Source organism: Vanessa atalanta, chromosome 21 (genome assembly GCF_905147765.1).
Source record: "Vanessa atalanta chromosome 21, ilVanAtal1.2, whole genome shotgun sequence".
Taxonomy (NCBI): domain Eukaryota; kingdom Metazoa; phylum Arthropoda; class Insecta; order Lepidoptera; family Nymphalidae; genus Vanessa; species Vanessa atalanta.
The window spans coordinates 9,149,925-9,168,471 of NC_061891.1; the positions used below are offsets into that span (position 1 = coordinate 9,149,925).

The 18,547-nt window shown below is 32.8% G+C and overlaps 1 protein-coding gene across 2 annotated transcripts in view; it reads right to left on the reverse strand.

Moving 5' to 3' along the window:
- The window catches only part of LOC125072348, a 174,832-nt gene that overhangs the window by 63,289 nt on the left and 92,996 nt on the right, over positions 1–18,547 (reverse strand). For both annotated transcript variants that reach the window (XM_047682956.1, XM_047682955.1), the window contains one exon: positions 17,389–17,431. The gene's annotated coding sequence lies outside the window, so the exon portion shown is untranslated. The remainder of the gene's footprint in view (positions 1–17,388; positions 17,432–18,547) is intronic.

The window sequence follows — 18,547 nt, forward strand, 5'->3', positions numbered from 1 at the left end:
TTAAATTTATCAGAATTTATGTAAATATAACGCCATTGGTCTTATTGGGATCGCGCAATACAAAGCTTAGCCGTACGTTACTGGGGATATATCTGTGATCCTCCAAATTCGGACGTGGAAGCCAATTAACGAAGTCTAATTAATAATGCAGGCGACATGATACTACAGGCATATATTTGGCCGTGCATTTGTAATAGCAAAGATACTCTATTCCCATATTATCATGCTCTGATGGAGTGGCAATCACGACCAGAGACAGATCACCGTGCATTTCTAATTTGCATGTTTTTTGAGGAATGGGAATACCACAACGCAACCTTCAAAACCCAGACTATTTCATAGGATTGTACAATGTGCATTTTGTTAATATACCAAATAAACATGCGTTTCTTCTTAAATCAAACGGGAAACAACGATGATCTCAAAGCAGAGCGTCATAGACAAAAATAGGTATAAAATACGCATAAGAATCATTGGCGAATTAAGAGTCTATGTTCTTATCGATAGCAAACGCAAGATACTTCTATGAGTATAGTAAAATTTCAAACACCTTTTTTATCTTAAAAACGCGTTACGATTTTCTCCCACATAAGTCAGGACTTATATGGGGTCACACTGGTTTCTAGAACGCCTAATAACCGGAATACTCACTAAAGAACCAGCGCTACCCACTCAGTCTCTTCGGGGGCGTCACGGGATTTACCCGACCCGACTAAACGTCTGACTCCTGAGCAAAATGCACCTAAACTCTTCAGGAGAAGGATCAGAGTTTTCTCAATGCTGTTGCAATGCGACTTGGTGGATACAAATTTACCAGATTTTCATCCGACACTTGTTTCGCACAGTCAAACATCAAAGGCATTATTAAAACAAAGAAACCATACGAAAACTATATTATGCTTATTTGTACACGTGTATATAATATAATCCATTGCTAGGCTAAGAGACTCCTTTAAAAGATGAGGAGCTTATTCCATTACATCCTTCAATTACAATTCGAAAAATAAATTTACATCCTTACAGTATTTCGCTTAGTAACAATATAAAAATATTTTTTTTTTAATATTAGTAGTGCCCCAATTTAATTAAATAATTACTAGTAGTACTGTTAGGAGTGGGGACGACAATAGCCCAAGGGTTCAAGATCGATCCTGCGACTTTTTACTGCTAGGGAGCCCGTAAACCATTGCGCTTAACTATTGTTTTTAACCAAAGGAATGTCCGCAAATAGACAGCTCAGTTCGGAGTTACTATTTGCAGAGTCAACAGTTTGTGTTTGTACAAGACATTATTTTGGAGATACGCCTCAAGACATCGCTGGTGGCGATAAAACTATCAAATGTTAATATTTGCTCAACCGGTAGTAGCGGTTTAAACCGTTTTATCGTTGCTTGAATGTTATTGTAATTGTCAGATTTTCGGAAAAACTGTCAACTCTTCACATTTTGCGGTATCCAAAGTTAGATTCTGTTTTGTAGAAGATCTGTTGTGTTACCATAACGTACCATACTTGAATTCAAATTATCATAAATACCGTTTCCTACCAGATGTTTTTGATAACGATACAAAAGCTCTCATAAGACTCATATCATGTTAGATTTTTGCTCTTTACTAAGCGACAGCATTACTTTATTTCCAAGGCAAGGGAATGTAAACACTGCCAAAGAGTCACTGATAATTTCTCGACAGAAAAGCCCAACAGGTTCAAGATCTATGGCCTTATGAACGGAGTCATTCAAAAACAAAAAAAAGATACAAATTAAAGATACCAAAGTTACGGACAACATGTCTGTGGACTTACAAATGTAACAATAAAAAAAGCCTTACAAACCAGCCATTTGATCAAGGAAGTCTTAACAGCATAAAGGCAACCAATGTAAAACTACAATATACAACTTACATATGAACATTTAGAAGACCATCTTTCCAAACTCTTATTATTAATAAAGAAAATACACGGATAATAATCGTAGATAAATTCTGAACAACAATATCCTCGGCTATATCTACCACGTGGTGTTTACATGGGCCATATAAAGCACGTTCTTCCCTCACTCGCCGTCATAACTCTTAAAATCATTTTCTCATGTTTACATTCAACCGTGAAAACGTTGTGATTATCTAAAAAGATAATATTTCACTAAAACGTTTTATGTATTACGTTTTAATATGATTTTAGGTTTTATTATATTGAATATTAAAGATAACACGTAAAGCCTTGAATTATTATAATAATTGTTGTTATCTACTTCAAAAGAGATATATTTACTTTGATATACTTAAACGAATTGATAGTTTTCGAGGGAAAACTGAAATAGCAAAAATAAAAATGATATTATTAAATGAGAAACTAATTAAGCAGTGACAACCGCATTCGTCTGGTTGTCTGGTAGATAATATTTAAACATATATTTTGTCCACATAGCACAATGGTTTAAGGGCCACCTAGCGATGTAAAAGACGCAGGGTCGATCTTGACCCCTTGGACTTTGTCGTCACCACATCTAACAGAAGTGATAAGCTTTATTAGAGGGGTAAATAAGAATATTAGTATTTTCTTATAATGGGCCAAAGCTATTAATCTTCTTTAAAAAACACTGTGCAAAGTAAAAAAAAACATACGTACGTACGAGTACTACTTCATGCATAGTTATTTAGCAATACCTTTTACCTCCAAATTCTCAGTGTATATAGTCAATGATGAGGAGCAGTCAGATATGCCGTCAACACGTTATTTCTTTTGGTTTTTTTTAGGCTTGTTCTTAAGTAAAACTAGTTATCTATTTTAATCAACATTATGTTAAATTTTCTTATCTTGTAGACGATAAAATCGATTACAATTTCCTCATCCGGCGACTCTCATTGCTGATCAGACGGTATAGGCAAGGAGAAAATCACAGCCAAGATTATATTGAGCGGGTGAAACTAATTGCTCAAGACTTAAGAAAATGTAAAAAAATAATAGCAAGAAATTCGCCCCTCCGTATGATCGCTCGATCATATGGATTAATTAAATTATAAGGTTTTTGACAAAACAAAATTTATCTGAAGACGAAACAGTAGACAAGCTAATACCTTATGCTGTTCTTTGTTCAAGTTCTACAAATTTTGATCAGACAAATGGATGTGTATGTAAGATGTTTACTCTCGCGATGTAAAGGACTATTGTAGATGAATATCTCAGTAGAATGGTAAACTAGAATTGTAGGTTACCACAGACCTAGTTCATAATTTTTGCAATACAAGAAAGCAGTACACAGGTGGAATAGTTAATATTTTGCTTGGCCTTTACTTTCTTCTGAAGGGAACAAAGAAAATTGCTTCTCGGGCATAATTAATTCTACAGTAAAAACGCTTTTAAAGGGCACTAAAGGCTTCTTTGTGATTCCCTGAGTGAGATGAAAAAATTGCTGAGCTCGGAGTGCAATAAAACCCGATTAAAGCGCCAGTTTTGGAAATATTTATTTACTAAATATTAGTAGTGTGGTTTTCAGCTTTACCAGACATTTTGTAATTGTATTTGTTTATTTTATATTATTATATAGGTAAATAGGCCACCTAGATATAAGTGCTGGAAGAAATATTAAACATTCTTTATACAGGCAATGCGCCACCCTCTTTGGAAACTGATGTGTTATGTCCTTTGTACCTGTATTTACGCTGGCTCACTCACCCTTTGAACCGGAACACAACACACACACAATATTAAGTATTGCTGTTTGGCAGTTGAATACGTGATGACTGTGTTGTAACACCAATTTAATAAATTCTGTTGAAATATAATTGCCTGAAATGAAATCGTACATTTTTACACATTTCAAGATAATATGAATACTCAAAAAAATAATGTGTTTATATTAATCTCGTGCTTGGTCTGCATGTGTCTTATTATAATGAAAATATTGACACATGTGTACCCATCAACCCACATTTGAGCAGCGTAGTAGAATATAAAACGGAAAGGGTGCCTAAGCCCAGCAGTGGGACATTTACAGGCTTACTTTACTGTTTTTTCTTTATGAATACTCATATCAGAACCATTACTAAATGAGATAAATTCAGTCAAAATATAACAATTCACCATTGACACGAGACACTTGTCATCTACAAGGCGCTGAAACTGGATTCACCACTTTAGGAAATTGTAGAAAATGGTACACAGTTGATGGCATTGAATAGGAAAACTATATCTTATTCCGGTAGAGTCAGCAAAACTATAGCGTTACGAATTTTTTACAGTATTTTTTTTTGAAATCAATTCACCAAATTGATTCGTAAATCATTGCTCGTAAATAATTATATTATATACATGAAAAGAAATAAAACAAAATGACAAAATTTTGGAAAATTTATTTTGAAGATTCGTAAATCTCTCGAGTTGTTTTTAGTATTTTACGGTATAAACCAGGCTTATCTAATGTAACTAATTGTTGATACGAATTTTCTCAGCTTAAAAATAAGCTTGTATTTAAGTTTATGAATAAATTTGAAATCAAAAACTAGCAATAGTAATCATGAAAAGTACCAAGGCATAATTTATTACTTCGTGAATCTAGAGTTGTATAATAATTTTTAAAGTTAATTGTAAATAATTTTTCTAGAGAATTCTGTTGCCAGTACGAGCAGCGAGTAACAAGCTTTTAGAATTGAGTCCAAGTTATTTGCATAGCGCCTTGAAAGTATGAGACTTTGTTCTTCAAACCGCCTCAGGCTCTATTTAGTCTTGGATTTCACTCCGGTATTTTACGCATTTTTATCGAACAATCTATCTTTTACCCTTCTGTGATAAACATACAATAATTCTATATTTACTGTTTATTTTGAAGGCTTACTTAATGCAGCACCAGAATCAAAACAGTTTGAATCTTTTTCAAAGATTATTGATGGAAACTATAATAGGTTTAATTCGCTGTACGAGCTGATAGATAAATACGAGTTTAGCAATAGTAATCGTGTTTGATATGAAAGCCATCCAGATTCGAAGAGCACGTCATAGTAAATTAAATTATTTTAAATGATTACATACATATTTAAATTACTTAGTTTTGGACTTTCTTTTAATGCCAAGGCATATTCAAATTATATTGGAGTAAGAGAAAATTATGATCACATTTTTTTATAATATAGGTAAGCGTATGCATATATAGGTGGTCACTATGGTGAGTGGTGATTGCCGCTGTAAGAAATATAAACCATTCGCTACCAACCTTGGGAACTAAGATGTTACGTTCCTTGTGCCTTGTAACTTTGCAAACCGGACCACAATGATACTAAGTATTTCTATTTCGCGGTAGAACATCTGATAAGTGCGTGCTACTTAACAAAACAGGTTTGCACACGAGGCGATATTGATGGGTGTAATAAATATTCAGATTTAGTTAAGAACTATATTGATACTTTATAGATAGCAAAGAAGCTGCATGGTCTTCTAGCGAAGAGATAAAACAGAGGATATACGATAAAAGTATCATGAGATATACACCAATGAGCAGAATTTCAACATCGGTCAGACAATATCGAAGATCTGTAAAGATATAACAACATCAACTTGTATACATTTATTGCACTTAGGTGTATATTAGAAACAGTTTCGAATATTCTGGATCAATTGACATTTATAGAGTTGATAAGGGCGTAATATATTCGAGTGAGACATGAAATATGATAGTTTACTGTGAAACGATGGTCGGTATCGACGTTCAGGTATTTTTATCGCGCAATATTTTCGCTACATTAGATATTATTGAAGACGTAAAAAAAGTTTTTGAAGTACTTAGAGTTAGTAATGTATAAGAAGAAATAAGTATTTCTTGGAAGTTCGTCATTATTTATACTAATATTATAGGTGCGAGAGTCACCTCTGTGACCTCTTCAGGCTTCAACCGCTTAACCGATTTAGATGACATTTAGTGAGGAAATATTTCGAGAAGGGGAAGAACATCGGCTACTTACTTTAATTCACTCCTCGAGGAGTTAAAATGGGGGTAAAGGGCTCTATTCTATAGTTAAAGCTCTACGAATTTCGCGCGGTTAAAGTCGCAGCATTATCACGTATTCACCCTAGTTTTTAAATAAATTATTTTATGATTTTGATACCAGTTTAATAATAATTTGTGAAATTACTTTCATTACAATAATTATAATATTATTAAAATTTATTTAATAGTCAAGTTACAAGGTTACTAAATAATAGTTTCATTTCCAGAATCATTTTTTAATGACGATTTAATAATTAATCCATTATTATTATGGAAATAATGAAGATCTAAATGCAATGATTTCAATAATAAAGCGAAGCTACTACAATGTTCGTTTTAAACATATTCTATATAACTCGTATCAGTGCTTGCTTTAAAATGTTTTATGCTAATACATCTGCTATGTTGTGCAGACTATCCTGCATTTTATTAAATGTAGCATAATTTTAAATTTTTCCATCGGAACAAGAGCCTCTTTGAATTTTAAAATTTCCAACAAAAATGTTTCAAAACTTTCTATAATAGTTCAGTGTATTTTTGACGTTTAATATTCGAAATGACGTTCTAGTTTCAAAACTCGAGGAAGACATTGATGACATTTTTGAAGTCGAGATAAAAAGACTTGGATATTAGTATTCTTTGATTTTCATGTAAGTAATATAGTACATAGTCTGGCATGTATCTTTAACTATTATTTTCGTGCGTTAGTGTTACTTTGCCAGAAGTAAGTGTCACCAACAACTAAACTGGGTCAAGATTGAACCTAGCTTTAGGTTTAAATTAAAATTGTTATAATATATAGTTGGTGAGGAAACACCGCACCTGAATTTGCTACTGGTAAAAACTAATACACTTAACAATTACCTTACTTATCAACCGGAAAAGTGACGAAATCAACAAACATTTATTATAAATAAATAGATAAAATTTCTGTATTTAATTTTATCATTTTATACATACAACAATAAATACTCATTTTCTTCCCTATTCTCGATGAAAGCTACGTTCCGAACTGACGGCTTAAATTCAAAACTCCTTCTCAGGGCCTATTTAAATAGAGGCTAAAATTGTTTAATTTAAACCGTTAACATAATCGGTTAAATATTACACGAACAGAAACAAATGTTGACAACAAATTATATAAAACAAAACAAAGCGAGTTGTTCGTTTAGTAGCATCACTCATATTTCAGAGCGAAACCAACTCGGATGAGAACAAAAAAATATTCCAAGCACGAGAAGCCGCAAGAAATATCATATACTTAACCCATAAGAACTTTGAAGATAAAACGGTCGTGTTGTCAATGCTTATCTGACGACTTAACTCAAGGAAGAGTTTTTTTTTTCTAATCCAATTACTCACAGGTTCACCCATGAAGACTATGTAGCAGGTCAGGTGAGAAATTAGCTATTGCTCATACTTTTTTTTTATTGGATTATAGCCAAGCAAATGATAACATCATCACTCGCGACGCATTTATCCATAGAACTCACAAATTCCTCTACTTACACTGGCCCACCCTTGCCAATATAGACTTTAATGTAGACTTTATTTAAATAGGCTTACAAAAGCACTTTTGAATCGTCATGTTACACTGTTGAATTAAATGTAAAGCTAGCATCGGTTCTGAAAGTAGATTCTACCGAGAAGATTCATTTCAATTATATAGTATGTCAGGAAAGTACAATTAAATATCCTGCCTAGAAAATTTTAATATAATTTTGAGTAATATGCCTTATTTTACAATGTATTTTTTACATGAGTTTAAAATTTTGTATTAGGCCAAGTTCAAAATAGCTGTGGAATCTTATTATAGAAACGAACACCGCGCCCCAGGAAAGACATATTAACTTTGCGAAGTCGGAAACTAGGTGTTATTACTTTACCTTTCCTCCTCGAGTTACGTTTGTAGCTCAACAAAAAAAAAATCCACAAATTTCTCACACGAAATCATCAACTTATTAAATATATTTAAAGAGACGGATAAGTAATCGAATATATTCAACATTTTTAATTCAATGACTAATTAGTTACATTAAATTAAAATTGAAAGGTTTCAGTGTCATAAGATTTGTTTTTGATTTGTTCACGCTGGGGTGAAAAGATTTTGACGTAAGACGATTTTATTTTATTCACAAGTTCGTAGTGAATTGCTTGATTTTAAATCTAGTATCAACATACACTGTCAGAATGAATGTCATCGTGTTTATAATGCATAATTCCTTTGTTATTCTACCGCCAAGCAGCAATACATTTTCGGTTGTTTTCGGGTTTGAAGGGCGATTGAGCCAGTGTAACTACTAATGACGACCTCCGTGGTCGAGTATTGTGTACACCGGTTTTCATGGGTACGCCACTCCGAGGTCCCGGGTTCGATTCCCGGCCGAGTCGATGTAGAAAAAATTAATTAGTTTTCTACGTTGTCTTGGGTCTGGGTGTTTGTGGTACCGTCGTTACTTCTGATTTCCATAACACAAGTGCTTTAGCTACTTACATTGAGATCAGAGTAATGTATGTGATGTTGTCCAATATTTATTTATTTATAACTACAGGCACAAGTGACCAAAACTTACTTACCAAAGTTAGTGGCGTAAAGTATGTAAGTATTGGTTAAAATTTCTATCATCACTCATGTCTTGGAGCGGTGGTGACCACTTACCATCAGGTGGTAAATTAGCCCGTTCACCTATCTGGATCATAAAAACAAAAACTGTCTGTATATGATCATGATTTTCAATTGTTTACTTGAAACTTCTCGAATTGTGGTGAGATTTTCCAAATGTCATCTTTTATTTCTCAAGGAAAAATATATCATTTTTCAACGAAAATACTCTTTGAATGAACACGATTCTGTTTACTCGTTGCCTTTGTAATCGTCTTTCAATCCGACTCGGATGCTGTGATTCGAGATCCAAAAGACGTATTTCGTGACGACAATACTTTTAATAGCAATAACAGTTGTATAGTACACTTTATATATTGATAGGGAATGTTTTTGTAACTTGATGTAGGTATGATGTAATAGGAACAAATGACTCATAGTTATACCAAGTATAAGTCATTTATTAGTTTGAATATATCTTTACTTGGTGGTAGGGCTTTGTACCAGCCCGTCTGGGTAGGTAGCACCCACTCAACGTAAATTCTACAAACAAACAGCAATAACTTGTATTGTTTGTTACGGTTTTAAGGGTAAGTTTGTCAGTGTAACTAAAGCACAAAGGACATAATAACTTAGTTCCTAAGATGAATGATTACAATTTGGTCAAAAGTATAAATGGTTCTAGTCTACGCTATGTATAAAATATGTCCATTCCATTATGCCAAATCAATAAAGATATATATATATATATATAAAGGTAGATAAAAGCTAGACTGTAGTTATTATGTTCATCGTCAGCAATATATCGGCGTGTTAAATGAATTTAAAATTTTTAATAAGCAATACAGTCAAGAAATACAAACTTTAAACAAATTTTTAGCAGCAATTTGACTTCCGTGCTTATAGGGTTTATAGTGCTCCTGAGTTAGCAAGTATCGAGTGGCTGAAATTGAAATTACACATACAGTCTGAGATTTCAATCGCTCGAGTAGGTACCTATCACTTAATATTGTTTTTTTTTTATGGCATTGGCTGGCGGACGAGCATATGGGCCACCTGATGGTAAGTGGTCACCACCGCCCATAGACAAAGGCGCTGTAAGAAATATTAACCATTCCTTACATCACCTATGCGCCACCAACCTTGGGAACTAAGATGTTATGTCCCTTGTGCCTGTGATTACATTGGCTCACTCACCCTTCTAACCGGAACACAGCAATACAGTGTACTGTTATTTGACAGTAGAATATCTGATGAGTGGGTGGTACCTACCCAGACGGGCTTGCATAAAGCCCTACCACCAAGTAAAAAGTTCACATTAGAAGTCAGTAATCTCATTTATACTTCTGATAGTGCAAAGCAAAGCTTCTATGAGTGAAGTGACTCCCAAAATTGTGCTCATTTGCTTGCTTGCTTTCTTAAAATAAAATAAACATATAATCTATTTATTATACATATTTTAATAGTTATATATAATAATAGTTTTGGTAACATAACGATTGTCTTGAGCCATATTTAAATTTCAAATCTTGTAATTAGCTCATGTTCTCTTAATAAAAGCTCTTCTAACAATTCTCTGTTCTGCTCTACTAGAGTTATAAATCTTTGAGCGTATTTCTACTAACATTCGCAAGCGTTTCAGCAACGCATACATTATGTAAACAATCACTCATCATGGTTGAAAAATAAATTAAACTTCGTACTCTAGCTGACAGCGATAGCGATAGCTAGGCTGAATTAATTTTTATAGACTGTAATTAAAAAGTATGTTTTTATATTAAACGAGTTCAAGCGAGCGACTTCATTCGTTTTGTAGTTGTTTGAATAACATTCGAGAATTCATTTTTTTACCGAGATTTAAAAAAAGAAAATACTGTATCGTGCAACAATATCATATTTATATCATTAAATACAGTTTCTACGTACGCTCTGATCTTTATAAAAAATATATTCATTGCAATTAATTGTTAAAACATTTTGTATAGAGACTCGGATTTCTCAGTGGAAATATTCAAGTCAAGGGACGACGCTTGAAGTTTAACCGATGATTGCGGATTTAAGCCCAAGCAAGCATCACTGAATTTATATGCTTAGTGTTTACTGAATGTAGCGGATATGTCCACCGAAAGAAATAGAGCAGCGACGCCTTAGCCTAACATTGGGCTTTTGACTTGCTCTCACATTAGAAACGGCCGTGGCATCATTTTATGATTTCATATATGGAATACTATATACTAACCTGTTGTTCGTTGCGTTGATAAATTACGGCAAATGGTTTGTGTCAAATGTTTATTTACACAACTAGCTGTGCCCGCTACTTCGTGCGCGTTTGAATTTAACAAAAAAGTTATTGATGTAGCCTAAGTTACTGATTGTTATATCCGCTATCTGCCGTTCCAGAGATTAGCCGAAACAAACAGAGAGACAGACAAAAACTAAAAAAAAATTTTTTGGTATAATTATGGTGTATACATATGCATTTAGTAAAAATGGGTTATTTTAATATTACAAACAGACACTCCAATTTTATTATATGTATAGATTAAAAATCATGTAGCGCCTATGCCTGACCCCTCCTGATATTTACACACTCAACTCACAATAAAATAAATATAGATAATTGAAATGGGAATTCACGAGCACTATTTATTTTAGTAACAATTTAATAAACATCTAGTTTTACGTATTTACGAATAGATTATGAAAAACAAAACGGTTGTGGAATAAAATTTAAAGAAAAACGAAACGAGACCGACGCAGGGCGCCCAAAATAAATATATTTTTCATAATTAATAGCAACGAAAATCACAAGGGAGTAGAGAGCGTCGTGACGTGTGTCGTGACGGCTTACGCGGCCGTCGTCCCATCAAAATTATGTATAAACTTTAATAAATGTTCAAGCTTTATCTCTACATAGTATAACACAAAGTCGCTTCCCGCCGTCTGTACGCATAGATCTTTTTAAATGTTAAAGCGGTTTTCATCAACAAATTGACTGATTTAAGAGATAGATTTAATACATGTTAGTGCTGAAAAGCCGAGAATATCAACTTTTCTACCCTACAAAAACACAATATTTTTTTCTTGTATATTATTCTTCAATCCAAAAGTTGTATGTAGACCCTTATTATATCCGTGCGAAGCCGGGTCGGGTAGCTAGATTATATATTTTACAAGGTATGGAATAGGGACTATAGTCTCTTTGATCGAATCTCTAGACATTAGGATATCCTATGTATATACATATCGTAGTTTGAAAGTGTTTGCCTACACGTAGTATGTCTTGTCTCAGACACTCATATTCCGATTGGACATCGACCCGAAACAATCACAATAGTTTAGACCGCAGACACAATACTTTAGTTGGCTATGTTAGAACTGGGAGTGTGACACTTGCAATTTCTTAACGAAGTTACTACTGCGACTGTGACCGACGAAATAGCTAGCTGACCTAACTAGAATTAAATCCAAGACCTTATCTAGGCGTGCTAATAGATAACGAGGTATTCCTCAAACTCCTTTGCCGCATAGTGAAGTTAAACAATTCTCCTTGCATAACGCGAGTATAAAACAAAACAATGAAATGATTAGTATTCATAAAACTCATCGCTTTAATGGTGGTATTGTTAATGAGCTAATTTGTAAAGGCTCACTTTGGTTAAATTGATAGCATTCTACTTAACACAATGGTTAATCAGTGATTTTTATACGGAACAGTTTGTATTATTTTTTCTGCCATATAAAATTTATCTTAGTAATAAAGAGACTTTTTATGTTAAAGATAAATACTAATTGAATTTAACACAGTAATGTTATTCTATAAGAACTCAACTCGTATCACATACGGTATTATGAAGTATGACGAAGAGTTTCGAGTGCTTGCTCAACAAATATATAGGTGCGTTTTCTTTTGTCACAACATTTAAAGTTAAGCATATCAAAATAGATCACGATTAAAATTCTGCCATTAGCACTAACATAGGAAAGAGATGGCAATACATGTAGTTCTTTCGTTTAAATTTAAGATTGTGGACAATTGAAATTACACGTCATCAGCAGTGCTACCAATAAATCATTATATATATAATATATAATACTTAGGATCCTTGTATTCCGGTATGAAGGGCGAGTGTGACTGTGTAACGGCAAGCACGAGGGATGTAGCATCTTAGCTTTCAATGTTGGTGGCGCATTGGTGCGATGTATGGAATGATTTATAATTCTTACAGCGCCCATGTCTATGGATATTGGTGTAAGTGGTCACCAATATCCATAGACATTGGCGTTATCCATCAGATGGCCTATTTGTCCGTCCTAATCGTGCCAACCTATATAACAAACAAAATGCTATGTTCGATTGGGCCACAGTTATTATAGGCACAAGAGGCAGAAAACATAAAATATAAAAAATAAAAGATAGATATACATATATCTTTTTTATATAATAAATAATAACAATCATATCTTACAAGCACAAGCATCGTGGGATGATAGGTAGAAAAAAAAAAATTAACTTATCTTTTAAAACGTCAACCTCTTGGTTTTTAGCGCGCTTTAAGTGTGCTCTTCGAGTACTTTTTTTCCTATCTATTAACGAATATCTCTGAGTGCAGACACGAGACAAAATTTGCTCAACTGTTAGTCTTAAGTCTCAGTGACACTGTTATCAATTTAAAGACTGCAATTTACAAGCGAATGATAGCACCGAAATCTTGATGATTCATCACAATGATCCACGTCACATTAATAGAATAAGCAAGCTTTTATGTATCAACCGCCTAACCTTTTCTCGTAAAGGGATATAAATATAAATCAGTCACGTTGCTCCAACTTCGTATCTCAAAGGGAGAGGAGGCCTTTATCCCAGTAGTGGGACATTTACGGGCTGCTAATGCACCAACTTCGCCCGAGATGAATCATAAACATAATATGAAATCAAATAAACCTTAAAATTCATATGAACTTTAGCGTCCATGAATCTTGACCACTTGGCACTCTCTCATAAATTTATATGTTAGGACGACACTAACAATATTAAAAGTCTGATGTCTGAGCTCCACGACTTTTCCAGAGAGGATTTTTTTTGCTTTGAAATTGCTTCAAGTGCTATAAATGTTAAATGATAGTTGCTTGGAAATCTTTTATGAAATATTTTATAGTAAAAATATTATATGGCGCGTGTATTTGTGACCATTTCGTGTTCGTAGCACTAGAGGTTTTCTTGTAATTTCAAGATGATATGAAATGCTAATAAAAAAGGTAAATTAATTTCATATATTTGTGCTGTGGACAATACTTTTCTTTAAGAAAAAAACTTTAAGCTCGACGTAGAACTTGATCGCAAAATGTCTGAATATGCGACTATGATAAATGAAGGTTCTTTAAATATTCTACAAGTATAGTCATGTAAGTAAGGACATAGTAGGTATAGTCGTCATAAGTCAGTTTACAATATTTTACCGTCAGATCGAGCATTAAGCGCAACATTTTATCTTTACACAACTTCGCGAGAGAATTTGTCAATTTCCGTTAATCAAGGGAATAAAAAGATAACATTTTGGGAAAACTTCGTGCCGATGGAGAAAAACATTTCATGAGAGTGACCCGTCGATCCGAGTGGCATTAAATTAATTACGCAACGGCGCGTCTAAAATCTTTTTCTCGCAAATATTAAGAGCGAAATTTTGCGAGTATATTTGAGTTATCTATTCTATCTATCTATAATAAAAACGAATATTATAAATGCGAAAGTGACTTTGTTATCCTTACACCTCACTACTACTCAACCGATCGTGATTTTTTTTTTTGACTTAACCAAAGCCTTTGATTGTGTTCAACATGATATCACTATGGAATTAGAGAATGTGCGTTCGACCTTTTGACTACTTATCTTGACAATAGATTTTAGAGGGTTGACGTTAAAAGGAAGAAGCCTCTTGGGGTATTAGTTGGTATGGTGATCCCTTAAGGATGGTGGTCCCTCAAGGATCAATTGTCGGACCGTTTTTATCTTTCATAATGATAAAATACATAAATGAGATGCCCAGTTGTATAGAAAAAAACATTGTTATATTATTGTTTTCCGATGATACCTGTCTAACTTTGTACGTGGTACTAGATACAAGTAGGCAACAAGTCGGCACAGCTTCACTCAATGTAGGGCATGCATGAAACTCGAAATAAAATCGTGGACCGTATATTTTTCACGATTTTGTCTGTAGTCTCATAAATGCTTAAGATTGATGAGAAGAGTGCTTTGCCAACTTGTACCTAGGGTTAATTATTTTTTAACTTTTAGGGCACAAACTATATCATTATTATCTTTCTTTTCAATAAAATCTTTAAACTAAATTTTCACCAATTTTTTTAATGTAATGTTTCTGTGTGTAAGAAAGGATTCAGATTTGCAGAATCATTTAGGTAGGTACCACGAACTTGTCATTATTCTATCGCTAGGTATTATCATCAGTATTACAGTTTCATTTTGAATGATGAGTTTACTAATATAAAGGCACAAGGCAAAAAGTCTTAAGTCAATAATGGATTTCTGCGACGTTGATGGTGTAGCGAATAATAAATGTTTCAGCATATTCCCCTTTCTTACAATTTAAAATCAAAAACAGTATTTCTTCATTGAATACAAATTAAACAACTTTTACCAATTATTTGTAATGTGATAAACTCAAGATAGATCTAAAAGTAATTCTCGTTATTTCAATAATAACTTAAGACATTCTAATTGACGTTTCCTTTACGAGTCAAAGGTAAAAATAATAAGGTAATAATTTTTCAAAATTAATTGAAACCGTTCAAAATATATAACGTGTAATTGGGGTAGCTATTTTCGTTTGAGTTTCATTCTTCTTTCAATTAGTCTTTGGTCGGGACTTGTAAAGCGATGAAGGCTTAGGACGTGGTACAAGAATTAATTTATAAGCGAGAAACGCTGAAATGGTATTAAACACAGCTTCTTATTGCTTTAAGTGTTCTATCCATTAGGCCATCTCAGCTCTTTATATATGAAGAGCGTATTAGAAATATTCTAAGAACTCCTGTATATTAAATAAATCTATACTAATACTATACGCGAGTAACTCGGTCTGTTTGTTGCTCTTTCATGGGCAAACCACTAAATGAAGCAAGCTTGACCCTAAGGACGGACATAGGCTACTTTGTCATGCCTAGCACCTGACGAACAGCCATTAAAACGCGAGAAAAGCCGTAGGTGACAACTAGCATTATATATTTATTTAGTGAAAAAGCTCAAATTTAGTACAGTAAAGTAAAGTTATTGCTGTAGCCTTAGTTACTCCTTATTAAATAAGCTATTTATTAAATAATCGGTCCAGCTGTTCCAGAGATTGCCGGAACAAACAGACAGACAAATATAAAATGATAAATTAGTATATTTACCGTGTATACATAAATATGCATTTAGTAAAAAGGGGTTATTTTAATATTACAAACAGACACTCCAATTTTATTACATGTATAGATTATTAGAAGTTAGTTAAAAAATACTTATTACTAATGATTTCATCTGATTGTAGTTTACTATAATTACGGTAAGTATTTTGAGGAAGTTTCGTTACCGCATCTTGACATTTAATCCTCTAAAGTTTGTATAAATATAAGTGTATTATTTTAAACTTGCACCATGTGAGTTTTAATAACTCCATCAGAGCCGTTTTTCAAAGAATTACCTAAACAACTGGCAAAACTCGGAAATCGATTCCTGGTCCGCCTAAACTGCGTTCGTATAAAAACATTCTTAATTTAGACGAGATATAAACAAACGTAATCTCATCTAATCTTTCCTTCATAGAATATTAAATCATTTTAGATGCAAGAAATGTTACTTTCAGTGATAAAATATTTCGTAGTGATAATTTAAATGTTAAGCGAATTTCCTAAATAGAAAATACATTAAGAGGCATTGAAAAACAATCAAGGGATTGAAATAATCATAATGATTATATTTTTAGGATAAAAGTGATTTCTTGATAGTAGATTCAGAAGTAAAACATGCGAGTAAATAGTGTATTAAGCGAAGAACTGTTGAATCTATACGGATTTGACAGTTTGTCAAGTTTTTTTTAAATGTATTACTCCACAAACATTTAAAGCGTCCATGTTTTTGATTACGTCATGTTTCTTTTTCTTTTAGTAATTACAATATTATTTATAATGATTATAATAGTTTAATTTAAAATATTTTGAAGAAACATATATATATATAAATAAACTAGCTTTTGACAATAACACTAATAAAGTTGTTGACGTAAAATCGTTAAAACATTCAGGATCAGGCTCATGTCAAATGAGACACGGCACTAATTGGATTATGATATTATTAAATCAGATTTACAGTGGATTTCGGATAATTAGAACCATACAGACACACTGAAAAGTAATTAATAATAAAACAATAAAATTGTTGAATTAATAAAAAACTTGATCGTCAAAAGGATAATGATCAATGTGAATGGCGTTTGGTTATTATAATCCTCAGCGACAATAATTTAGATTAATTATATAACAATGCGTTCAGAAGTTTGTTTCTTAATCGGTTTGTAAGACTTAAACGACTTATGTATTTGTGCAACGTTTTAACAGACAAAGCAAAATGTCTTACTAAAACCAAAATATCACAAACACCGCGCGATTTATTAGATCCGGCATAACAAGTATCTATGAACTAAATTGTAATTGAGTTTTTGAGTTAACGGCATATATAACAATAGATAAATTGTAAACAGTTACTAATTATATTATGAAAAATAATGATACTATGAATCATGTTCTTACCTTAAATGTACCACGAAACAGGATAACTGCAAACGCTTCTCATCTGAAATTTAAAAGACATTGTTTTATATTTTTTGAAGAATTTCTTATAATATATTAAGTTAAAAAGAGACGTTACGATAGATATACAAACATCCATATTTTAGATGGATGTGTAATTTTGAGAAATGATAAAAACATATCCGCAATACAGTCGAGTCTTCATCAGATATGAACAATTAATTAATAATAAATAAACCGAGGAGTTGATTTTCAAGGAACAAAAAGTTTCTCCGAATTAAAAAAAAAACATATATTATCAGTCATAAGTACTCCTGCGTTTTGATTTGAAGAGTGAGTAAGTCGATGTTATTACAAACACAATGGACATAACATTTCAGATCTTATGGTTACGGTATCTTGACGCTTACCATCAAATGACCTACATATTTGCTCGGCTACTTTCCTAAAAAAATAAAACCTTAACAGGTTATAGAAATGCAGCGAAAATGCCTGTTAAGGAATGGGAATATGTTATTATTATTATTTTTAAAGTATTATTTCAAATCTAATTTCTACATTTAATTTAGGAATTATACATTTTTCGTTAAATCTTTTACAAGATACATATGTAAGACCAATACGAACAAAACGCCAGCATGTTTATGAAAAGTTTACGGTTCGGAAAATAGCCTTTCAATTGAGATAAAAAATAGCCTATACTTAAACCTGGACCCTAACGATTATCCCAGCGAGAGTCCCATTCAAATCCGTTCAATTCTTCGTACGTGACAAGTTTACCAAACGAAGACACGAGAGCAAAATAGACGAAAATTGTAAAAAATGCTTTATATTGACTTACTTCCCGTCAGAATTTTTGTAAAAAATATTCACCTTTACCGTATCTCTATTATTTAATCTTAAAGACAATTTTCTAGAATATTCCTAACTGAGAGTTAGAAGGAAATTACTGCTCGGAACTGGAAGCCGAACAGGTTTCGGAACAACTATATTCATTTCTGCTGATTAAGTTTCCATTCTCTAACTGAAAAATGTTCATTTCCAAGCAACATCTAAGCAAATACTTGTCAAGTGATGTTATCGCATATATATAAGTATTTATAGATAGCGGTTCGACAGGAAGAAATGTACCTAGTATCGCGTCTGCTACTTCTACATC